The sequence below is a fragment of the Mytilus edulis genome, chromosome 7, assembly GCF_963676685.1.
Source record: "Mytilus edulis chromosome 7, xbMytEdul2.2, whole genome shotgun sequence".
Lineage (NCBI taxonomy): Eukaryota > Metazoa > Mollusca > Bivalvia > Mytilida > Mytilidae > Mytilus > Mytilus edulis.
Window position 1 is genome coordinate 89,882,406 of NC_092350.1, and position 21,950 is coordinate 89,904,355.

The following is a 21,950-nucleotide window of genomic DNA, read 5'->3' on the forward strand; positions in this document are numbered from 1 at the left end:
ACTAGAAAACTCATTTTGTTCAGTTCCTTTTTAAAGGAAAGCATGTATTTAGCCAATCAAAGTAGTAATATGATGCTTTGGCTAAAACCAACGAAAGTGCAAACTCTGTAGCTAGTTAATAGGTAAGGTTTAAATCAAGCATACATATACATGTAGTAACCGCTTGATGCATTCGTGAAAGAAAAAAATATCTACATGAAAAGAAATTAACCTTAAAACTTTTTTTTTTATTAGTATTTCAATTTTTGAAGAGTGTAAAAGGTGGCAAAAATTTGCGCCGCCCGGGAATCGAACCCGGGTCGCAAGAATGGGAATCTTGCATGATACCACTACACCAGCGGCGCTTCAATATGAAGAAGTGAATTTTATGTATTTCTATATATCCGGGTACCCTGTGATACTGCAACTTGTCTACTGTTCACCAGAAAATACATCAACTTGTCATATACATCTAACATTCTTGCAACAGACCTGTAGTTAAATCGAGAAAAACTGTCACGGGCAATAGGAACAAAAATTTGTTAAAAGCAAGGGGTTTTGCGTAAAAAGGTGGCAAAATCTGCCCCCAGTGAGAGTCGAACTCACGACCCCTGGTTTACGAGACCAGTGCTCTAACCACTGAGCTATAGGGGCTTTGACGCATCTTTCGCTTAATGTAGTATATGTTCATCAGGCAAAATTTCTCTCGAAATTTGATGTAAAAAGCCAAATTCAGGATAGAATACTAGAAAACTCATTTTGTTCAGTTCCTTTTTAAAGGAAAGCATGTATTTAGCCAATCAAAGTAGTAATATGATGCTTTGGCTAAAACCAACGAAAGTGCAAACTCTGTAGCTAGTTAATAGGTAAGGTTTAAATCAAGCATACATATACATGTAGTAACCGCTTGATGCATTCGTGAAAGAAAAAAATATCTACATGAAAAGAAATTAACCTTAAAACTTTTTTTTTTATTAGTATTTCAATTTTTGAAGAGTGTAAAAGGTGGCAAAAATTTGCGCCGCCCGGGAATCGAACCCGGGTCGCAAGAATGGGAATCTTGCATGATACCACTACACCAGCGGCGCTTCAATATGAAGAAGTGAATTTTATGTATTTCTATATATCCGGGTACCCTGTGATACTGCAACTTGTCTACTGTTCACCAGAAAATACATCAACTTGTCATATACATCTAACATTCTTGCAACAGACCTGTAGTTAAATCGAGAAAAACTGTCACGGGCAATAGGAACAAAAATTTGTTAAAAGCAAGGGGTTTTGCGTAAAAAGGTGGCAAAATCTGCCCCCAGTGAGAGTCGAACTCACGACCCCTGGTTTACGAGACCAGTGCTCTAACCACTGAGCTATAGGGGCTTTGACGTATCTTTCGCTTAATGTAGTATATGTTCATCAGGCAAAATTTCTCTCGAAATTTGATGTAAAAAGCCAAATTCAGGATAGAATACTAGAAAACTCATTTTGTTCAGTTCCTTTTTAAAGGAAAGCATGTATTTAGCCAATCAAAGTAGTAATATGATGCTTTGGCTAAAACCAACGAAAGTGCAAACTCTGTAGCTAGTTAATAGGTAAGGTTTAAATCAAGCATACATATACATGTAGTAACCGCTTGATGCATTCGTGAAAGAAAAAAATATCTACATGAAAAGAAATTAACCTTAAAACTTTTTTTTTTATTAGTATTTCAATTTTTGAAGAGTGTAAAAGGTGGCAAAAATTTGCGCCGCCCGGGAATCGAACCCGGGTCGCAAGAATGGGAATCTTGCATGATACCACTACACCAGCGGCGCTTCAATATGAAGAAGTGAATTTTATGTATTTCTATATATCCGGGTACCCTGTGATACTGCAACTTGTCTACTGTTCACCAGAAAATACATCAACTTGTCATATACATCTAACATTCTTGCAACAGACCTGTAGTTAAATCGAGAAAAACTGTCACGGGCAATAGGAACAAAAATTTGTTAAAAGCAAGGGGTTTTGCGTAAAAAGGTGGCAAAATCTGCCCCCAGTGAGAGTCGAACTCACGACCCCTGGTTTACGAGACCAGTGCTCTAACCACTGAGCTATAGGGGCTTTGACGCATCTTTCGCTTAATGTAGTATATGTTCATCAGGCAAAATTTCTCTCGAAATTTGATGTAAAAAGCCAAATTCAGGATAGAATACTAGAAAACTCATTTTGTTCAGTTCCTTTTTAAAGGAAAGCATGTATTTAGCCAATCAAAGTAGTAATATGATGCTTTGGCTAAAACCAACGAAAGTGCAAACTCTGTAGCTAGTTAATAGGTAAGGTTTAAATCAAGCATACATATACATGTAGTAACCGCTTGATGCATTCGTGAAAGAAAAAAATATCTACATGAAAAGAAATTAACCTTAAAACTTTTTTTTTTATTAGTATTTCAATTTTGAAGAGTGTAAAAGGTGGCAAAAATTTGCGCCGCCCGGGAATCGAACCCGGGTCGCAAGAATGGGAATCTTGCATGATACCACTACACCAGCGGCGCTTCAATATGAAGAAGTGAATTTTATGTATTTCTATATATCCGGGTACCCTGTGATACTGCAACTTGTCTACTGTTCACCAGAAAATACATCAACTTGTCATATACATCTAACATTCTTGCAACAGACCTGTAGTTAAATCGAGAAAAACTGTCACGGGCAATAGGAACAAAAATTTGTTAAAAGCAAGGGGTTTTGCGTAAAAAGGTGGCAAAATCTGCCCCCAGTGAGAGTCGAACTCACGACCCCTGGTTTACGAGACCAGTGCTCTAACCACTGAGCTATAGGGGCTTTGACGTATCTTTCGCTTAATGTAGTATATGTTCATCAGGCAAAATTTCTCTCGAAATTTGATGTAAAAAGCCAAATTCAGGATAGAATACTAGAAAACTCATTTTGTTCAGTTCCTTTTTAAAGGAAAGCATGTATTTAGCCAATCAAAGTAGTAATATGATGCTTTGGCTAAAACCAACGAAAGTGCAAACTCTGTAGCTAGTTAATAGGTAAGGTTTAAATCAAGCATACATATACATGTAGTAACCGCTTGATGCATTCGTGAAAGAAAAAAATATCTACATGAAAAGAAATTAACCTTAAAACTTTTTTTTTTATTAGTATTTCAATTTTTGAAGAGTGTAAAAGGTGGCAAAAATTTGCGCCGCCCGGGAATCGAACCCGGGTCGCAAGAATGGGAATCTTGCATGATACCACTACACCAGCGGCGCTTCAATATGAAGAAGTGAATTTTATGTATTTCTATATATCCGGGTACCCTGTGATACTGCAACTTGTCTACTGTTCACCAGAAAATACATCAACTTGTCATATACATCTAACATTCTTGCAACAGACCTGTAGTTAAATCGAGAAAAACTGTCACGGGCAATAGGAACAAAAATTTGTTAAAAGCAAGGGGTTTTGCGTAAAAAGGTGGCAAAATCTGCCCCCAGTGAGAGTCGAACTCACGACCCCTGGTTTACGAGACCAGTGCTCTAACCACTGAGCTATAGGGGCTTTGACGCATCTTTCGCTTAATGTAGTATATGTTCATCAGGCAAAATTTCTCTCGAAATTTGATGTAAAAAGCCAAATTCAGGATAGAATACTAGAAAACTCATTTTGTTCAGTTCCTTTTTAAAGGAAAGCATGTATTTAGCCAATCAAAGTAGTAATATGATGCTTTGGCTAAAACCAACGAAAGTGCAAACTCTGTAGCTAGTTAATAGGTAAGGTTTAAATCAAGCATACATATACATGTAGTAACCGCTTGATGCATTCGTGAAAGAAAAAAATATCTACATGAAAAGAAATTAACCTTAAAACTTTTTTTTTTATTAGTATTTCAATTTTTGAAGAGTGTAAAAGGTGGCAAAAATTTGCGCCGCCCGGGAATCGAACCCGGGTCGCAAGAATGGGAATCTTGCATGATACCACTACACCAGCGGCGCTTCAATATGAAGAAGTGAATTTTATGTATTTCTATATATCCGGGTACCCTGTGATACTGCAACTTGTCTACTGTTCACCAGAAAATACATCAACTTGTCATATACATCTAACATTCTTGCAACAGACCTGTAGTTAAATCGAGAAAAACTGTCACGGGCAATAGGAACAAAAATTTGTTAAAAGCAAGGGGTTTTGCGTAAAAAGGTGGCAAAATCTGCCCCCAGTGAGAGTCGAACTCACGACCCCTGGTTTACGAGACCAGTGCTCTAACCACTGAGCTATAGGGGCTTTGACGCATCTTTCGCTTAATGTAGTATATGTTCATCAGGCAAAATTTCTCTCGAAATTTGATGTAAAAAGCCAAATTCAGGATAGAATACTAGAAAACTCATTTTGTTCAGTTCCTTTTTAAAGGAAAGCATGTATTTAGCCAATCAAAGTAGTAATATGATGCTTTGGCTAAAACCAACGAAAGTGCAAACTCTGTAGCTAGTTAATAGGTAAGGTTTAAATCAAGCATACATATACATGTAGTAACCGCTTGATGCATTCGTGAAAGAAAAAAATATCTACATGAAAAGAAATTAACCTTAAAACTTTTTTTTTTATTAGTATTTCAATTTTGAAGAGTGTAAAAGGTGGCAAAAATTTGCGCCGCCCGGGAATCGAACCCGGGTCGCAAGAATGGGAATCTTGCATGATACCACTACACCAGCGGCGCTTCAATATGAAGAAGTGAATTTTATGTATTTCTATATATCCGGGTACCCTGTGATACTGCAACTTGTCTACTGTTCACCAGAAAATACATCAACTTGTCATATACATCTAACATTCTTGCAACAGACCTGTAGTTAAATCGAGAAAAACTGTCACGGGCAATAGGAACAAAAATTTGTTAAAAGCAAGGGGTTTTGCGTAAAAAGGTGGCAAAATCTGCCCCCAGTGAGAGTCGAACTCACGACCCCTGGTTTACGAGACCAGTGCTCTAACCACTGAGCTATAGGGGCTTTGACGCATCTTTCGCTTAATGTAGTATATGTTCATCAGGCAAAATTTCTCTCGAAATTTGATGTAAAAAGCCAAATTCAGGATAGAATACTAGAAAACTCATTTTGTTCAGTTCCTTTTTAAAGGAAAGCATGTATTTAGCCAATCAAAGTAGTAATATGATGCTTTGGCTAAAACCAACGAAAGTGCAAACTCTGTAGCTAGTTAATAGGTAAGGTTTAAATCAAGCATACATATACATGTAGTAACCGCTTGATGCATTCGTGAAAGAAAAAAATATCTACATGAAAAGAAATTAACCTTAAAACTTTTTTTTTTATTAGTATTTCAATTTTTGAAGAGTGTAAAAGGTGGCAAAAATTTGCGCCGCCCGGGAATCGAACCCGGGTCGCAAGAATGGGAATCTTGCATGATACCACTACACCAGCGGCGCTTCAATATGAAGAAGTGAATTTTATGTATTTCTATATATCCGGGTACCCTGTGATACTGCAACTTGTCTACTGTTCACCAGAAAATACATCAACTTGTCATATACATCTAACATTCTTGCAACAGGACCTGTAGTTAAATCGAGAAAAACTGTCACGGGCAATAGGAACAAAAATTTGTTAAAAGCAAGGGGTTTTGCGTAAAAAGGTGGCAAAATCTGCCCCCAGTGAGAGTCGAACTCACGACCCCTGGTTTACGAGACCAGTGCTCTAACCACTGAGCTATAGGGGCTTTGACGTATCTTTCGCTTAATGTAGTATATGTTCATCAGGCAAAATTTCTCTCGAAATTTGATGTAAAAAGCCAAATTCAGGATAGAATACTAGAAAACTCATTTTGTTCAGTTCCTTTTTAAAGGAAAGCATGTATTTAGCCAATCAAAGTAGTAATATGATGCTTTGGCTAAAACCAACGAAAGTGCAAACTCTGTAGCTAGTTAATAGGTAAGGTTTAAATCAAGCATACATATACATGTAGTAACCGCTTGATGCATTCGTGAAAGAAAAAAATATCTACATGAAAAGAAATTAACCTTAAAACTTTTTTTTTTATTAGTATTTCAATTTTTGAAGAGTGTAAAAGGTGGCAAAAATTTGCGCCGCCCGGGAATCGAACCCGGGTCGCAAGAATGGGAATCTTGCATGATACCACTACACCAGCGGCGCTTCAATATGAAGAAGTGAATTTTATGTATTTCTATATATCCGGGTACCCTGTGATACTGCAACTTGTCTACTGTTCACCAGAAAATACATCAACTTGTCATATACATCTAACATTCTTGCAACAGACCTGTAGTTAAATCGAGAAAAACTGTCACGGGCAATAGGAACAAAAATTTGTTAAAAGCAAGGGGTTTTGCGTAAAAAGGTGGCAAAATCTGCCCCCAGTGAGAGTCGAACTCACGACCCCTGGTTTACGAGACCAGTGCTCTAACCACTGAGCTATAGGGGCTTTGACGTATCTTTCGCTTAATGTAGTATATGTTCATCAGGCAAAATTTCTCTCGAAATTTGATGTAAAAAGCCAAATTCAGGATAGAATACTAGAAAACTCATTTTGTTCAGTTCCTTTTTAAAGGAAAGCATGTATTTAGCCAATCAAAGTAGTAATATGATGCTTTGGCTAAAACCAACGAAAGTGCAAACTCTGTAGCTAGTTAATAGGTAAGGTTTAAATCAAGCATACATATACATGTAGTAACCGCTTGATGCATTCGTGAAAGAAAAAAATATCTACATGAAAAGAAATTAACCTTAAAACTTTTTTTTTTATTAGTATTTCAATTTTTGAAGAGTGTAAAAGGTGGCAAAAATTTGCGCCGCCCGGGAATCGAACCCGGGTCGCAAGAATGGGAATCTTGCATGATACCACTACACCAGCGGCGCTTCAATATGAAGAAGTGAATTTTATGTATTTCTATATATCCGGGTACCCTGTGATACTGCAACTTGTCTACTGTTCACCAGAAAATACATCAACTTGTCATATACATCTAACATTCTTGCAACAGACCTGTAGTTAAATCGAGAAAAACTGTCACGGGCAATAGGAACAAAAATTTGTTAAAAGCAAGGGGTTTTGCGTAAAAAGGTGGCAAAATCTGCCCCCAGTGAGAGTCGAACTCACGACCCCTGGTTTACGAGACCAGTGCTCTAACCACTGAGCTATAGGGGCTTTGACGCATCTTTCGCTTAATGTAGTATATGTTCATCAGGCAAAATTTCTCTCGAAATTTGATGTAAAAAGCCAAATTCAGGATAGAATACTAGAAAACTCATTTTGTTCAGTTCCTTTTTAAAGGAAAGCATGTATTTAGCCAATCAAAGTAGTAATATGATGCTTTGGCTAAAACCAACGAAAGTGCAAACTCTGTAGCTAGTTAATAGGTAAGGTTTAAATCAAGCATACATATACATGTAGTAACCGCTTGATGCATTCGTGAAAGAAAAAAATATCTACATGAAAAGAAATTAACCTTAAAACTTTTTTTTTTATTAGTATTTCAATTTTTGAAGAGTGTAAAAGGTGGCAAAAATTTGCGCCGCCCGGGAATCGAACCCGGGTCGCAAGAATGGGAATCTTGCATGATACCACTACACCAGCGGCGCTTCAATATGAAGAAGTGAATTTTATGTATTTCTATATATCCGGGTACCCTGTGATACTGCAACTTGTCTACTGTTCACCAGAAAATACATCAACTTGTCATATACATCTAACATTCTTGCAACAGACCTGTAGTTAAATCGAGAAAAACTGTCACGGGCAATAGGAACAAAAATTTGTTAAAAGCAAGGGGTTTTGCGTAAAAAGGTGGCAAAATCTGCCCCCAGTGAGAGTCGAACTCACGACCCCTGGTTTACGAGACCAGTGCTCTAACCACTGAGCTATAGGGGCTTTGACGCATCTTTCGCTTAATGTAGTATATGTTCATCAGGCAAAATTTCTCTCGAAATTTGATGTAAAAAGCCAAATTCAGGATAGAATACTAGAAAACTCATTTTGTTCAGTTCCTTTTTAAAGGAAAGCATGTATTTAGCCAATCAAAGTAGTAATATGATGCTTTGGCTAAAACCAACGAAAGTGCAAACTCTGTAGCTAGTTAATAGGTAAGGTTTAAATCAAGCATACATATACATGTAGTAACCGCTTGATGCATTCGTGAAAGAAAAAAATATCTACATGAAAAGAAATTAACCTTAAAACTTTTTTTTTTATTAGTATTTCAATTTTTGAAGAGTGTAAAAGGTGGCAAAAATTTGCGCCGCCCGGGAATCGAACCCGGGTCGCAAGAATGGGAATCTTGCATGATACCACTACACCAGCGGCGCTTCAATATGAAGAAGTGAATTTTATGTATTTCTATATATCCGGGTACCCTGTGATACTGCAACTTGTCTACTGTTCACCAGAAAATACATCAACTTGTCATATACATCTAACATTCTTGCAACAGACCTGTAGTTAAATCGAGAAAAACTGTCACGGGCAATAGGAACAAAAATTTGTTAAAAGCAAGGGGTTTTGCGTAAAAAGGTGGCAAAATCTGCCCCCAGTGAGAGTCGAACTCACGACCCCTGGTTTACGAGACCAGTGCTCTAACCACTGAGCTATAGGGGCTTTGACGTATCTTTCGCTTAATGTAGTATATGTTCATCAGGCAAAATTTCTCTCGAAATTTGATGTAAAAAGCCAAATTCAGGATAGAATACTAGAAAACTCATTTTGTTCAGTTCCTTTTTAAAGGAAAGCATGTATTTAGCCAATCAAAGTAGTAATATGATGCTTTGGCTAAAACCAACGAAAGTGCAAACTCTGTAGCTAGTTAATAGGTAAGGTTTAAATCAAGCATACATATACATGTAGTAACCGCTTGATGCATTCGTGAAAGAAAAAAATATCTACATGAAAAGAAATTAACCTTAAAACTTTTTTTTTTATTAGTATTTCAATTTTTGAAGAGTGTAAAAGGTGGCAAAAATTTGCGCCGCCCGGGAATCGAACCCGGGTCGCAAGAATGGGAATCTTGCATGATACCACTACACCAGCGGCGCTTCAATATGAAGAAGTGAATTTTATGTATTTCTATATATCCGGGTACCCTGTGATACTGCAACTTGTCTACTGTTCACCAGAAAATACATCAACTTGTCATATACATCTAACATTCTTGCAACAGACCTGTAGTTAAATCGAGAAAAACTGTCACGGGCAATAGGAACAAAAATTTGTTAAAAGCAAGGGGTTTTGCGTAAAAAGGTGGCAAAATCTGCCCCCAGTGAGAGTCGAACTCACGACCCCTGGTTTACGAGACCAGTGCTCTAACCACTGAGCTATAGGGGCTTTGACGTATCTTTCGCTTAATGTAGTATATGTTCATCAGGCAAAATTTCTCTCGAAATTTGATGTAAAAAGCCAAATTCAGGATAGAATACTAGAAAACTCATTTTGTTCAGTTCCTTTTTAAAGGAAAGCATGTATTTAGCCAATCAAAGTAGTAATATGATGCTTTGGCTAAAACCAACGAAAGTGCAAACTCTGTAGCTAGTTAATAGGTAAGGTTTAAATCAAGCATACATATACATGTAGTAACCGCTTGATGCATTCGTGAAAGAAAAAAATATCTACATGAAAAGAAATTAACCTTAAAACTTTTTTTTTTATTAGTATTTCAATTTTTGAAGAGTGTAAAAGGTGGCAAAAATTTGCGCCGCCCGGGAATCGAACCCGGGTCGCAAGAATGGGAATCTTGCATGATACCACTACACCAGCGGCGCTTCAATATGAAGAAGTGAATTTTATGTATTTCTATATATCCGGGTACCCTGTGATACTGCAACTTGTCTACTGTTCACCAGAAAATACATCAACTTGTCATATACATCTAACATTCTTGCAACAGACCTGTAGTTAAATCGAGAAAAACTGTCACGGGCAATAGGAACAAAAATTTGTTAAAAGCAAGGGGTTTTGCGTAAAAAGGTGGCAAAATCTGCCCCCAGTGAGAGTCGAACTCACGACCCCTGGTTTACGAGACCAGTGCTCTAACCACTGAGCTATAGGGGCTTTGACGCATCTTTCGCTTAATGTAGTATATGTTCATCAGGCAAAATTTCTCTCGAAATTTGATGTAAAAAGCCAAATTCAGGATAGAATACTAGAAAACTCATTTTGTTCAGTTCCTTTTTAAAGGAAAGCATGTATTTAGCCAATCAAAGTAGTAATATGATGCTTTGGCTAAAACCAACGAAAGTGCAAACTCTGTAGCTAGTTAATAGGTAAGGTTTAAATCAAGCATACATATACATGTAGTAACCGCTTGATGCATTCGTGAAAGAAAAAAATATCTACATGAAAAGAAATTAACCTTAAAACTTTTTTTTTTATTAGTATTTCAATTTTTGAAGAGTGTAAAAGGTGGCAAAAATTTGCGCCGCCCGGGAATCGAACCCGGGTCGCAAGAATGGGAATCTTGCATGATACCACTACACCAGCGGCGCTTCAATATGAAGAAGTGAATTTTATGTATTTCTATATATCCGGGTACCCTGTGATACTGCAACTTGTCTACTGTTCACCAGAAAATACATCAACTTGTCATATACATCTAACATTCTTGCAACAGACCTGTAGTTAAATCGAGAAAAACTGTCACGGGCAATAGGAACAAAAATTTGTTAAAAGCAAGGGGTTTTGCGTAAAAAGGTGGCAAAATCTGCCCCCAGTGAGAGTCGAACTCACGACCCCTGGTTTACGAGACCAGTGCTCTAACCACTGAGCTATAGGGGCTTTGACGTATCTTTCGCTTAATGTAGTATATGTTCATCAGGCAAAATTTCTCTCGAAATTTGATGTAAAAAGCCAAATTCAGGATAGAATACTAGAAAACTCATTTTGTTCAGTTCCTTTTTAAAGGAAAGCATGTATTTAGCCAATCAAAGTAGTAATATGATGCTTTGGCTAAAACCAACGAAAGTGCAAACTCTGTAGCTAGTTAATAGGTAAGGTTTAAATCAAGCATACATATACATGTAGTAACCGCTTGATGCATTCGTGAAAGAAAAAAATATCTACATGAAAAGAAATTAACCTTAAAACTTTTTTTTTTATTAGTATTTCAATTTTTGAAGAGTGTAAAAGGTGGCAAAAATTTGCGCCGCCCGGGAATCGAACCCGGGTCGCAAGAATGGGAATCTTGCATGATACCACTACACCAGCGGCGCTTCAATATGAAGAAGTGAATTTTATGTATTTCTATATATCCGGGTACCCTGTGATACTGCAACTTGTCTACTGTTCACCAGAAAATACATCAACTTGTCATATACATCTAACATTCTTGCAACAGACCTGTAGTTAAATCGAGAAAAACTGTCACGGGCAATAGGAACAAAAATTTGTTAAAAGCAAGGGGTTTTGCGTAAAAAGGTGGCAAAATCTGCCCCCAGTGAGAGTCGAACTCACGACCCCTGGTTTACGAGACCAGTGCTCTAACCACTGAGCTATAGGGGCTTTGACGCATCTTTCGCTTAATGTAGTATATGTTCATCAGGCAAAATTTCTCTCGAAATTTGATGTAAAAAGCCAAATTCAGGATAGAATACTAGAAAACTCATTTTGTTCAGTTCCTTTTTAAAGGAAAGCATGTATTTAGCCAATCAAAGTAGTAATATGATGCTTTGGCTAAATTTTGGCTAAGTGAAAACTAGGAAATACGTATGGTGGAATGGTCCAATCACTCACTGTACAATAATCTTACACCATATTCATTTTGGTTTCTCAATTACAGTTTTAATGGAGTTGAACATTTTATTAATATCCTCGGAATTACTACATAATGAATGAAGTACCTTCACATACATAATGATCGCTGTACAATACTTACATTGAAAAGATGATCATATTTTTCTCAAGGGACTTCATTCGTGGGTACTGGACTGGATTCCGTTCAACTGGACTTCTATTTTGGAGTCTGTTTAATTGGACTTCTATTTCTGTGAGAACCAGTGGCCGATTCAGAGGGGGGCGTAGAGGGCGTACGCACCCCCCCCCCCTTTTTGCTAGCACTATTTTTTTTTTTAATTCTTAATCAGCCTAGACTTCGTGAATTTTGCTGTGTATTTAATTTTAATGCGACAGTTCTCCACTTATAAAGATATGTTTTCGCTCGTATTCACTGTAATATTTTAATGATTATGTTAAAGTTATGCGATTCGCTACGGTGGAGTTGACAAGTACGTCAAAAAAAAAAACCCCGTCACTCAGTCATTTTGAAATTCAGATTACAGTAACACATGTTTAGGCTAAGGATGACGCCTTCAAATATCGAGCAAAGACGTATTGACTTTTTTATCACAATTCCGACCAACGGAAAATTGTACTCTTTTACACTTTAAAAAAAACGGGCGTATTTTTTTTTTTGGGGGGGGGGGGGGGGTTGCATGTGAATCCCATATCTGACCGGAAGGTCTGTTCCGCCGAACTGATATACTGAATATTTTTGTGTCGAACGTTATTCACAACTTCATTTTCTTTTCCGATTCATTCGTAGCCTTTTGGTTGATTTGTACTGAATTAATAGGACAGTTAAAGTATAGAAAAGCCGGACATGACAGAGTCCAAAACGAACATTTGCGTCACGGAGGTATCTCTGTTGTGAAGTGTGTAACCGCTATATTCAATATCATCGTCAAACACGGGCGAATACTGCAGAATTGGATGCTAGGCCTCCTTGTTTTTATCTTCAAAGGTGGAACCAAGTGCAAGAATGCACCTAAATAACTACAGACCAGTTAGTTTACTGTCCTGTGTTTTGAAATTATTTGAAAGATTATTGAAGCTCGGTTAATAAATTTTGTGTTATTTGATAAAAAAAATTCCGAATCTCCAACAGCAAGGATTTCAAAAGTACCTTAGTTGCTTAACAGCATCATTTAACCTATATGAGACTATTTATCATAACCATGAATTATTCAGTAAAATATTTGTTGCAATTTTAGATAGTAAAAAAGCTTTTGATACTGTATGGAGAATTGGGTTACCTACTGTACTGTATCGCTGTGAAATGTGGACTAATTTAAAGTCAAACGATGTATATAGCAACGTTTAATTGTTTTCAGCACTTTATAGTCAAGCGTATTTTAGACTTGATAACTTCAACTAGGTCGGATATGTGTCAAAGTATACTTAGATTGCATCCCATTACTTCAACTATAGAGATAAAAAAGTTATATTTTTTACAAAAACTTTGTAGGCTAGCCTTAATGGTAAATTGCTGACGAAAAAACTATTTCTTGTGCGCCTGACTCTTATCTTATTGACACCGAACGTAAACATTATGAGTTCATTCAAGAAATTATGGATATCTTATATATTATCTTCATGAATATGTGATTATCTTTATGCGAGATGGAGTCTTCCCTACAAAACAATCTTGGAAAAATATAGTAAATAATACGGTAGACATAGTACAAACTGATGAATGGACTCGTCGAGTACAGAGTGATATTAACTTTTCTCGTTTTAAAAATATTCACCTCTCGGTCAAAGTCCCTGATTTCTGAAAATGCGGTAGATCATCAAGAGAAATCATAAATGCATACTTCATAACAAAATTGCTAACTGACATCCCTAATAACACGGGAAGCACTTGAGAGCTATGCGACAGACCATTTCAAGATGTGTACGTACATGCGTGTTGTAGTTGTTGTGGTACTCAATCAATCAGAGATGCATGGTGGGATTTCATTATTGAAAGGTTTCCATTGCAATTTTGTGTCGAACTGTATTCATACGATGATGAACAGTTATACTGCATTCTTTTGGGCAAGCACATAACAACAGTAAAAATCGACACTAACAGTTTTCTTTGTTTGTGCCACGTACACGTTGCAGTCTGTGTTGCTGAGTATAGCAGAGTAACGACAAGGGTGATACAGTAGCGTGCTAAGTACATGAACTGTCCTTAGTGAGAGCAATATTGTCTTAAAATGTTCTTTTGATAATATGCTATAGTTATTGTAAATAGTGTAATATCGTATTGGGTTGCCTGTTTTGTAAACTTTTGTAATTAAATTTGTTAACATATATGTTGTTCATTGAATCTCTTGATAGAAGAAATAAAGAAATGAATGAATGAATGAATGAACGTCGATCGAGTTAAACATGTTAAACATTTTGAGGTGCAAAATATGCATTTTTAATATAAGTCGGAACACATGGCCATTTACCTGCCTAAGGTGAACACTTTTCTTGATTTATTTGCATCCTTTATATTTCTAAGATCAAGAGATTGTCTCAAAAGCAAAATTAGAAAAAAGAGGGCATAATTTTGTTAACTATATATATATATATATACTTGTTTTTTACACAACAAGAAAAAGCTATTTACGACTCATTTACGTTGATATATAGACAGAATTTGTCACAATGATGGTTAAAAGTATATGTCATCCACGGTGGGATTCGAACCCACGACCTCCGGATTAGAAGTCCGGCGCGCTATCCCCTGCGCTACGCGGACATGAATATAACTTTGATTATTTAAATAGTAATACATGACTTGTAAATAAACACCATAACACTTTTAAACAAATAACTTAATATAATGATAACAAAATTGTAACAAACACGAATTTATAAGTTATCATTGGCTTACTTGTTGTCTTTTTTGTTGAGGCGATGTACAAAAAACCCTGCCACGTCTGATCTGTGATTTTGTAAGAAGTTTTCTGCTCTATCTGCTCTGATGTAGGTCATGTAGGTATCGATCGATCTATTTTAGTATTTAAAGAAATTATAAATCGGCCTTGATTTTATAGTGTTTTTATACCACTGTCATACTGTTTTAGGACTTGGACATTACATATTGTTAGTATACAAGTGTGCACACAGTCAGCGTGGATACACAGGCGTTTGCCTCAGAAAAAAATCCTACATATATATAAACTTAAGATAACATCAATGAAAATGAATGTATTATTTTGATGATAGAATAGACTTAATATTAAGTTAAGTTTATATTCAGTTTATATATATATGTAGGATTTTTTTCTGAGGCAAACGCCTGTGTATCCACGCTGACTGTGTGCACACTTGTATACTGACAATATGTTATGTCCCAGTCCTAGAATGGGGGGGGGCTAGAATAGAATGTTTATTATTTCCCAAATTACAGGGCCCATAAAGGACATAAAATCAGATACAATTGATTTACATAATTGGTAACAACAACAATAATAGAGCATATACATATATATTTGGAATATAAGCATTGGTCAGAATCATGGTAAAAACCACATAATTATATATTGTGAATCTGAGTTGTGAATAAAAGAATAATAAAATTACATTATATAATATGCATTCATTCTCAAATTATTTACTTGACTTAGTGTCAGTGTTCATACCTGATTTTGAAAAGGGGATTCCCAACCCAGGACAAAGGGGGGTTCCAACTATATGTCCCCATTCAAATGCATTGTTCGGCCAAAAAAAGGGGGTTTCCCCTGGATCCACCAATGCTGATTTCCTTAATTCAAAACAGTCACAAATGTAACAGCCTAGTTTTTTAATGAGGGCTATTTAAAAAAAAATGATGCCAATTTGCTTCAAACTTTTGTCAGTCTCTTGTGTGATACTATATTCGGATGTTTATATGTCAGATAATGTATTATGATAAGTTAGTTCTTACTTCCAAAGATGGTAGCTGTATGTGCGATGTATAAAAAATAATGTCCAAAAATGTACCTAAAAATGTCAGGAGTGTAACGCTTTTAGTGTATGGTAATAGTATGTGCTCTGTATGAGAAAAACTGTCAAAAATGTACCCAAAAAGGTCAGGTGTGTAACATTGATAAAGTTATAGTAAAATACAAAGGAAATCTACCAAGCTCTGACAGTACAGCTATATTACTTGACTTTCTGTTTACACCAAGAATATATTTCATAAATTTGTTATGAGCTTTTTCAGAAGAATCCTGACCAAAAACTTTTTCTAATATATAATCATTATCTTTTTTACATGCAACTGAATCAGTTCTAAACATTCCGCATATTTCACTGCCATATAATAGTATGGGTTTAATTGTATGATTATAAAGATGTAAAAAAGTGGCAATACTAGGGTTAGATGATGACAAGCATCTCTGTAGCTTAAAACATGCTTTTAAAGATGTGTTGTATAATTCATCTTTACACTGCTTGAATATACCACTAGATGTAAATGTGATTCCAAGATATCTATATAATTTTGCACTTTCAATCTCTTTACCTCCAAAATGTAAACAGCATTTTAAAAATGTTCCTAGCTTGTTAAAAATTATATACCTTTTGTCTTTTTTAAATTAACATCAAAACACCATTCTAAACAATATTCATGTAATATATTAATTCTCTTTTGCAAGCCTTCCTGTGTTTCTGAAAAAAATAACTACATCATCAGCATACATAAGATAGTCTACTCTACGGTTATTAATATTTACTGGATCAGGACAAGATAGAAACTTGTCAGGTAGATCATTGATAAATATTTTAAACATATTTGGGCTTAAAACATCACCTTGTCTAACCCCTATAAATGATTTAAAACAGAGAGTCATTTCATTATCAATAGAGGTCACTTTTATTATACATATCCTTAATGATAAAACATGATCAGATGGTCTACATTTTTGGAAAATCCAATTTGACATGGATTAATCACTGATTCTTTTACCAAAAAATTATCTAGTCTGTTATTCAAAACAGAGTTAAACAATTTACCAACACAAGAGTTAATGACAATGCCACGATAAATATCTGTTTTACTTGGATCACCAGACTTAAAAACAGCAGATAAATAAACTGATGACCACTGCATTTGGATATATACCAGATGAAAATACATGATTAAACAGTTTCTGAATTAAAGGATTTAGAACTAAAATTCCTGCCTTTAGCATCTTGTTAGGTATACCATCCAGACCTGAGGCTTTACCACTTTTGAGTTTAGATATTGATTCAAATATTCTTAAATATATATAGGACTTTTTTTCTGAGACAGTTAGTGCCTATAAGATAAGATAAGATAAGATAAATTTTAGTTTCCAAATTAGGTCCCCAGGGGGCCTATATATATACACATAACATATACTTTGACGAACACAAACGCAAGGGGTTTTTATGGGGGAAGGGGGAGGGTGATTCTTGGTTACAATTTAACCACTTTCAATATAATATAAATAAATAAATATTTGTTATTCAATATAAGAAACACCAAATGTAAATTAAAAAAAAAGGATTTCCATAAAACCTCACCAAAACCATACGCTCAATTACCAACGACCAACGCACGGACTTCCATAAAACCTCACCAAAACCATACGCTCAATTATCAACGACCAACGCACGGACTTCCATAAAACCTCACCAAAACCATACGCTCGATTATCAACGACCAACGCACCTCACCAAAACCATACGCTCAATTATCAACGACCAATGCACCTCACCAAAACCATACGCTCAATTATCAACGACCACCGCACCTCACCAAAACCATACGCTCAATTATCAACGACCACCGCACCTCACCAAAACCATACGCTCAATTATCAACGACCAACCACCTCACCAAAACCATACGCTCAATTATCAACGACCAACGCACGGACTAGAAAACCTCACCAAAACCATACGCTCAATTATCAACGACCAACGCACGGACTAGAAAACCTCACCAAAACCATACGCTCGATTATCAACGACCAATGCACGGACTATAAAACCTCACCAAAACCATACGCTCAATTATCAACGACCAATGCACGGACTTCCATAAAACCTCATCAAAACCATACGCTCAATTATCAACGACCAACCACCTCACCAAAACCATACGCTCAATTATCAACGACCAACCACCTCACCAAAACCATACGCTCAATTATCAACGACCAACCACCTCACCAAAACCATACGCTCAATTATCAACGACCAATGCACCTCACCAAAATCATACGCTCGATTATCAACGACCAACGCACCTCACCAAAACCATACGCTCAATTATCAACGACCAATGCACCTCACCAAAATCATACGCTCGATTATCAACGACCAACGCACGGACTATAAAACCTCACCAAAACCATACGCTCGATTATCAACGACCAACGCACGGACTAGAAAACCTCACCAAAACCATACGCTCAATTATCAACGACCAACGCACGGACTAGAAAACCTCATCAAAACCATACGCTCGATTATCAACGACCAATGCACGGACTATAAAACCTCACCAAAACCATACGCTCAATTATCAACGACCAATGCACGGACTTCCATAAAACCTCACCAAAACCATACGCTCAATTATCAACGACCAACCACCTTACCAAAACCATACGCTCAATTATCAACGACCAACCACCTGACCAAAACCATACGCTCAATTATCAACGACCAACCACCTCACTAAAACCATACGCTCAATTATCAACGACCAACCACCTCACTAAAACCATACGCTCAATTATCAACGACCAACCACCTCACCAAAATCATACGCTCGATTATCAACGACCAACGCACGGACTATAAAACCTCACCAAAACCATACGCTCGATTATCAACGACCAATGCACGGACTAGAAAACCTCACCAAAACCATACGCTCGATTATCAACGACCAACGCACCTCACCAAAACCATACGCTCGATTATCAACGACCAACGCACGGACTTGAAAAGGACTTTTACTGACTTTGTAAAAACATTTTCCGAATAAAATTAGCAGCTAGCTACACCACAGTTAACTCTAGTTCCGAAAAAGGTTAATTTTTCTTTATTTTTCAAATACTTAGGTTGAAATTTTACATATTCTAATTGAAAGAAGTACCTTCATGTTGTAAATACCTTATAACAATTATTTGCTTTATTAGGATTTCGTCAACAGTAGCATGCATGATGGATCTACATAAATACCCTGTAGATGTGCAAGTTTGTCCTTTAATACTAAGCAGTTGTAAGTATGTTGATGTAATACCATATGCTGTTCAAGTTGTTTATTAATACTTAGTATTTGTAGGTATTTTATGTATACATATACGCTATAGATGTGCAAGTTTGTGCGTTGATATTTAGTAGGTGTAAGTTTGTTGGTATACACATATACGCTATAGATGTGCAAGTTTGTGCGTTGATATTTAGTAGCTTGAAGTTTGTTGATTTACACATATACGCTATAGATGTGCAGGTTTGTACGTTGATATTTAGTAGCTTGAAGTTTGTTGATTTACACATATACACTATAGATGTGCAAGTTTGTACGTTGATATTTAGTAGCTTGAAGTTTGTTGATTTATACATATACGCTATAGATGTGCAAGTTTGTGCGTTGATATTTAGTAGGTGCATGGAAGTATTATATTGACAGGAACTCCAACGAAAAATTAGCACATTCCCATCCCACTGATTTCTTGAAGAAAATAAAAGGTTCCGACTCAGTTTGTCAAGTACGTGATAACTCCTTTGTGGGGTATCTGCGATGCCGCCTTCGCCTGTTCTTTTAACTGAAGCTGTTCTTATCACGTGATTTGATATCGATTGTCTTATCTACCTACCAATTTGAATTAACACGGAAACTCCCGTGGTTATTTGTGAATCGCCACATGAATAACAACACCTGTTTCCGTTCAATAAATGAAGAACAACACTGAAAAGATCGAAAAAATCGGTCCATATTTAACAGAATACATAAGAAAATTAACTGCATTCGGAAAGTGGGCAAGCTTACTTTTAGTTTTGTTAAGTATGTTTTAATCATTGGAACTTGGAAATCGGGAAATATCCGATTATGAAAATTACATGATTCTGAAGTAGAGAGTTTGCAGAAAATAATGTGATGCGCTTGTAGTGTGCCAGATGGTGCCAGATAACTCAAATTTTAAGTTAAAGATTGTAAACTTTTATCGAGTGTTACACAAATATTTATGGTTTTCTCTATCGTAAAATGTTGTTAACTTATTTATCAAATATATTTTAAAGACTAAAAGAGGTTAATAATTACACGCATGTGATGACCTCTACATAGCAATATCAGGCTACGAGACATGCAGATGAATTGTTACACCTTTTATGATAATTCCAAAGTTGTAAACAACCTTAAACATATTCAACCTAGTCCGAGATTACTCAATCTGACGTCTGACAGATTTATTTTTTACGGATGGCTTTTAATATTTCTGGATGCATTTAAAGAACGATCACCATGATGGGTCCTTAGAAGTTTAATTTTTTTTTATCATGGAAACCAAATTAGAATTTATTTTATGTGTTTAAAAGCTTAACAGTTCTGAAACATCTTACACCGTATGCTAAGCAATTTATGTTTCTGTTTAATTGCATGAAATATTTGCCTTTGGACTTTCAGTAAACAATAAATCAAAATATATGATATTTTTTTCGGATCAAAGCTCTTTAACCCCGTCCCCCCGGCCAACTTTTGGATTAAATTTTTGTTGGAAATTCTTTCATTAAACACTTCATTAAAATATTTGTCAAAGTTAGCAGTAAAACGCGAAAATAATTACTGATTAAAACTTTTCCGTTTACTTTACATGAGAATTTTATGATTTTCAAGCCTAACACGCATATATGTATATAACAGTTATGCGTGTTTAGCCAACGGCTCTCTCATGAATAAAAATCTTACTATTTTAAAATTGATTGCAACTTTAACTGAAATGTTTATGGCTTGTGAGTATTTTACTCTTTATTTTTTTTTTTTTTTTTTTTTTATTATTTGGTGAAAACAGTCGCGGGGATTTCGTTTCTTTTCTTTTTATTTGTTTTTTAGCAGCAAAACCCGTAAAAACTGACATATTTGTCATTCACATGGTCGGTAAATGTCATTCCCTTGACAATTAAGTACACATCCGGTTATTTCGGTATGTTCCGTAATTACGATCATTCACGAGGTTCCAAAAAATTTGATCGGAACCCATGAATCCATAAGACATGTCGAGTTAATTAACAGATACTTAACGATTTTGCGGCATCGCACTATAAACGTTTGAAGTCCGCTTGCAATATAATACTTCCATGGTAGGTGTAAGTTTGTTGGTATACACATATACGCTATAGATGTGCAAGTTTGTGCGTTGATATTTAGTAGCTTGAAGTTTGTTGATATACACATATACGCTATAGATGTGCAGGTTTGTACGTTTATATTTAGTAGCTTGAAGTTTGTTGATTTACACATATACGCTATAGATGTGCAAGTTTGTACGTTGATATTTAGTAGCTTGAAAGTTGTTGATTTACACATATACGCTATAGATGTGCAAGTTTATGCGTTGATATTTAGTAGGTGTAAGTTTGTTGATTTACACATATACGCTAAAGATGTGCAGGTTTGTACGTTGATATTTAGTAGCTTGAAGTTTGTTGATTTACACATATACGCTATAGATGTGCAAGTTTGTGCGTTGATATTTAGTAGGTGTAAGTTTGTTGATATACACATATACGCTATAGATGTGCAAGATTGTGCGTTGATATTTTTAATAGCTGTAAGTTTGTTGATATACACATATACTTTATAGATGTGCAAGTTTGTACGTTGATATTTAGTAGCTGTAAGTTTGATGATATACACATATACTCTTTAGATGTGTAGGTTTGTACGTTGATATTTACATGTAGCAGTTGTTAGTATATTGCTATCATTAGTTACATAGTGTGTTAGTGACCTTCTACAGTAAATTCATGGGGTAGCGACGCTCGAACCCCATATGGAATTTACTGACCCCGTTTATATCATATTAGATCAATACTACAATAAGTAATTTTTCCTATCGACTATGATCTTAATTTGTTGACTTTAGACTAGAGTTGTCTTATATTCAATCATACAACATCTATTTATTTTTATATTAAAATATTCAAGTGTTCAATCTAAGAACCAACTTTCATTGGTCTGCACAAATAAACTGATGT

General features: G+C 35.9%; 33 non-coding genes across 33 annotated transcripts; all 33 read right to left on the bottom strand.

Moving 5' to 3' along the window:
* Window positions 1–273: 273 nt before the first annotated feature.
* On the bottom strand, window positions 274–344 carry Trnag-ccc (transfer RNA glycine (anticodon CCC)). The gene has a single exon. It is a non-coding gene; the product is annotated as a tRNA-Gly (tRNA).
* Window positions 345–560: 216 nt separating this feature from the next.
* Trnat-cgu (transfer RNA threonine (anticodon CGU)) lies at window positions 561–633 on the bottom strand. The gene has a single exon. It is a non-coding gene; the product is annotated as a tRNA-Thr (tRNA).
* Window positions 634–996: 363 nt separating this feature from the next.
* Trnag-ccc (transfer RNA glycine (anticodon CCC)) lies at window positions 997–1,067 on the bottom strand. The gene has a single exon. It is a non-coding gene; the product is annotated as a tRNA-Gly (tRNA).
* A 216-nt stretch (window positions 1,068–1,283) lies between these two features.
* Window positions 1,284–1,356, bottom strand: Trnat-cgu (transfer RNA threonine (anticodon CGU)). Its single transcript has one exon. It is a non-coding gene; the product is annotated as a tRNA-Thr (tRNA).
* Window positions 1,357–1,719: 363 nt separating this feature from the next.
* Trnag-ccc (transfer RNA glycine (anticodon CCC)) lies at window positions 1,720–1,790 on the bottom strand. The gene has a single exon. It is a non-coding gene; the product is annotated as a tRNA-Gly (tRNA).
* Window positions 1,791–2,006: 216 nt separating this feature from the next.
* Trnat-cgu (transfer RNA threonine (anticodon CGU)) lies at window positions 2,007–2,079 on the bottom strand. The gene has a single exon. It is a non-coding gene; the product is annotated as a tRNA-Thr (tRNA).
* Window positions 2,080–2,441: 362 nt separating this feature from the next.
* Trnag-ccc (transfer RNA glycine (anticodon CCC)) lies at window positions 2,442–2,512 on the bottom strand. Its single transcript has one exon. It is a non-coding gene; the product is annotated as a tRNA-Gly (tRNA).
* A 216-nt stretch (window positions 2,513–2,728) lies between these two features.
* Trnat-cgu (transfer RNA threonine (anticodon CGU)) lies at window positions 2,729–2,801 on the bottom strand. Its single transcript has one exon. It is a non-coding gene; the product is annotated as a tRNA-Thr (tRNA).
* Window positions 2,802–3,164: 363 nt separating this feature from the next.
* Trnag-ccc (transfer RNA glycine (anticodon CCC)) lies at window positions 3,165–3,235 on the bottom strand. The gene has a single exon. It is a non-coding gene; the product is annotated as a tRNA-Gly (tRNA).
* A 216-nt stretch (window positions 3,236–3,451) lies between these two features.
* On the bottom strand, window positions 3,452–3,524 carry Trnat-cgu (transfer RNA threonine (anticodon CGU)). Its single transcript has one exon. It is a non-coding gene; the product is annotated as a tRNA-Thr (tRNA).
* Window positions 3,525–3,887: 363 nt separating this feature from the next.
* On the bottom strand, window positions 3,888–3,958 carry Trnag-ccc (transfer RNA glycine (anticodon CCC)). Its single transcript has one exon. It is a non-coding gene; the product is annotated as a tRNA-Gly (tRNA).
* Window positions 3,959–4,174: 216 nt separating this feature from the next.
* Trnat-cgu (transfer RNA threonine (anticodon CGU)) lies at window positions 4,175–4,247 on the bottom strand. The gene has a single exon. It is a non-coding gene; the product is annotated as a tRNA-Thr (tRNA).
* Window positions 4,248–4,609: 362 nt separating this feature from the next.
* Trnag-ccc (transfer RNA glycine (anticodon CCC)) lies at window positions 4,610–4,680 on the bottom strand. The gene has a single exon. It is a non-coding gene; the product is annotated as a tRNA-Gly (tRNA).
* A 216-nt stretch (window positions 4,681–4,896) lies between these two features.
* Window positions 4,897–4,969, bottom strand: Trnat-cgu (transfer RNA threonine (anticodon CGU)). Its single transcript has one exon. It is a non-coding gene; the product is annotated as a tRNA-Thr (tRNA).
* Window positions 4,970–5,332: 363 nt separating this feature from the next.
* Window positions 5,333–5,403, bottom strand: Trnag-ccc (transfer RNA glycine (anticodon CCC)). Its single transcript has one exon. It is a non-coding gene; the product is annotated as a tRNA-Gly (tRNA).
* A 217-nt stretch (window positions 5,404–5,620) lies between these two features.
* On the bottom strand, window positions 5,621–5,693 carry Trnat-cgu (transfer RNA threonine (anticodon CGU)). Its single transcript has one exon. It is a non-coding gene; the product is annotated as a tRNA-Thr (tRNA).
* Window positions 5,694–6,056: 363 nt separating this feature from the next.
* On the bottom strand, window positions 6,057–6,127 carry Trnag-ccc (transfer RNA glycine (anticodon CCC)). Its single transcript has one exon. It is a non-coding gene; the product is annotated as a tRNA-Gly (tRNA).
* Window positions 6,128–6,343: 216 nt separating this feature from the next.
* Window positions 6,344–6,416, bottom strand: Trnat-cgu (transfer RNA threonine (anticodon CGU)). The gene has a single exon. It is a non-coding gene; the product is annotated as a tRNA-Thr (tRNA).
* Window positions 6,417–6,779: 363 nt separating this feature from the next.
* On the bottom strand, window positions 6,780–6,850 carry Trnag-ccc (transfer RNA glycine (anticodon CCC)). Its single transcript has one exon. It is a non-coding gene; the product is annotated as a tRNA-Gly (tRNA).
* Window positions 6,851–7,066: 216 nt separating this feature from the next.
* Trnat-cgu (transfer RNA threonine (anticodon CGU)) lies at window positions 7,067–7,139 on the bottom strand. The gene has a single exon. It is a non-coding gene; the product is annotated as a tRNA-Thr (tRNA).
* Window positions 7,140–7,502: 363 nt separating this feature from the next.
* Window positions 7,503–7,573, bottom strand: Trnag-ccc (transfer RNA glycine (anticodon CCC)). Its single transcript has one exon. It is a non-coding gene; the product is annotated as a tRNA-Gly (tRNA).
* A 216-nt stretch (window positions 7,574–7,789) lies between these two features.
* Window positions 7,790–7,862, bottom strand: Trnat-cgu (transfer RNA threonine (anticodon CGU)). The gene has a single exon. It is a non-coding gene; the product is annotated as a tRNA-Thr (tRNA).
* A 363-nt stretch (window positions 7,863–8,225) lies between these two features.
* On the bottom strand, window positions 8,226–8,296 carry Trnag-ccc (transfer RNA glycine (anticodon CCC)). Its single transcript has one exon. It is a non-coding gene; the product is annotated as a tRNA-Gly (tRNA).
* Window positions 8,297–8,512: 216 nt separating this feature from the next.
* Window positions 8,513–8,585, bottom strand: Trnat-cgu (transfer RNA threonine (anticodon CGU)). Its single transcript has one exon. It is a non-coding gene; the product is annotated as a tRNA-Thr (tRNA).
* A 363-nt stretch (window positions 8,586–8,948) lies between these two features.
* Window positions 8,949–9,019, bottom strand: Trnag-ccc (transfer RNA glycine (anticodon CCC)). Its single transcript has one exon. It is a non-coding gene; the product is annotated as a tRNA-Gly (tRNA).
* A 216-nt stretch (window positions 9,020–9,235) lies between these two features.
* On the bottom strand, window positions 9,236–9,308 carry Trnat-cgu (transfer RNA threonine (anticodon CGU)). Its single transcript has one exon. It is a non-coding gene; the product is annotated as a tRNA-Thr (tRNA).
* A 363-nt stretch (window positions 9,309–9,671) lies between these two features.
* Trnag-ccc (transfer RNA glycine (anticodon CCC)) lies at window positions 9,672–9,742 on the bottom strand. Its single transcript has one exon. It is a non-coding gene; the product is annotated as a tRNA-Gly (tRNA).
* Window positions 9,743–9,958: 216 nt separating this feature from the next.
* Window positions 9,959–10,031, bottom strand: Trnat-cgu (transfer RNA threonine (anticodon CGU)). Its single transcript has one exon. It is a non-coding gene; the product is annotated as a tRNA-Thr (tRNA).
* A 363-nt stretch (window positions 10,032–10,394) lies between these two features.
* Trnag-ccc (transfer RNA glycine (anticodon CCC)) lies at window positions 10,395–10,465 on the bottom strand. The gene has a single exon. It is a non-coding gene; the product is annotated as a tRNA-Gly (tRNA).
* Window positions 10,466–10,681: 216 nt separating this feature from the next.
* On the bottom strand, window positions 10,682–10,754 carry Trnat-cgu (transfer RNA threonine (anticodon CGU)). Its single transcript has one exon. It is a non-coding gene; the product is annotated as a tRNA-Thr (tRNA).
* Window positions 10,755–11,117: 363 nt separating this feature from the next.
* On the bottom strand, window positions 11,118–11,188 carry Trnag-ccc (transfer RNA glycine (anticodon CCC)). The gene has a single exon. It is a non-coding gene; the product is annotated as a tRNA-Gly (tRNA).
* Window positions 11,189–11,404: 216 nt separating this feature from the next.
* Window positions 11,405–11,477, bottom strand: Trnat-cgu (transfer RNA threonine (anticodon CGU)). Its single transcript has one exon. It is a non-coding gene; the product is annotated as a tRNA-Thr (tRNA).
* Window positions 11,478–14,414: 2,937 nt separating this feature from the next.
* Window positions 14,415–14,487, bottom strand: Trnar-ucu (transfer RNA arginine (anticodon UCU)). Its single transcript has one exon. It is a non-coding gene; the product is annotated as a tRNA-Arg (tRNA).
* Between the last annotated feature and the right edge of the window lie 7,463 nt (window positions 14,488–21,950).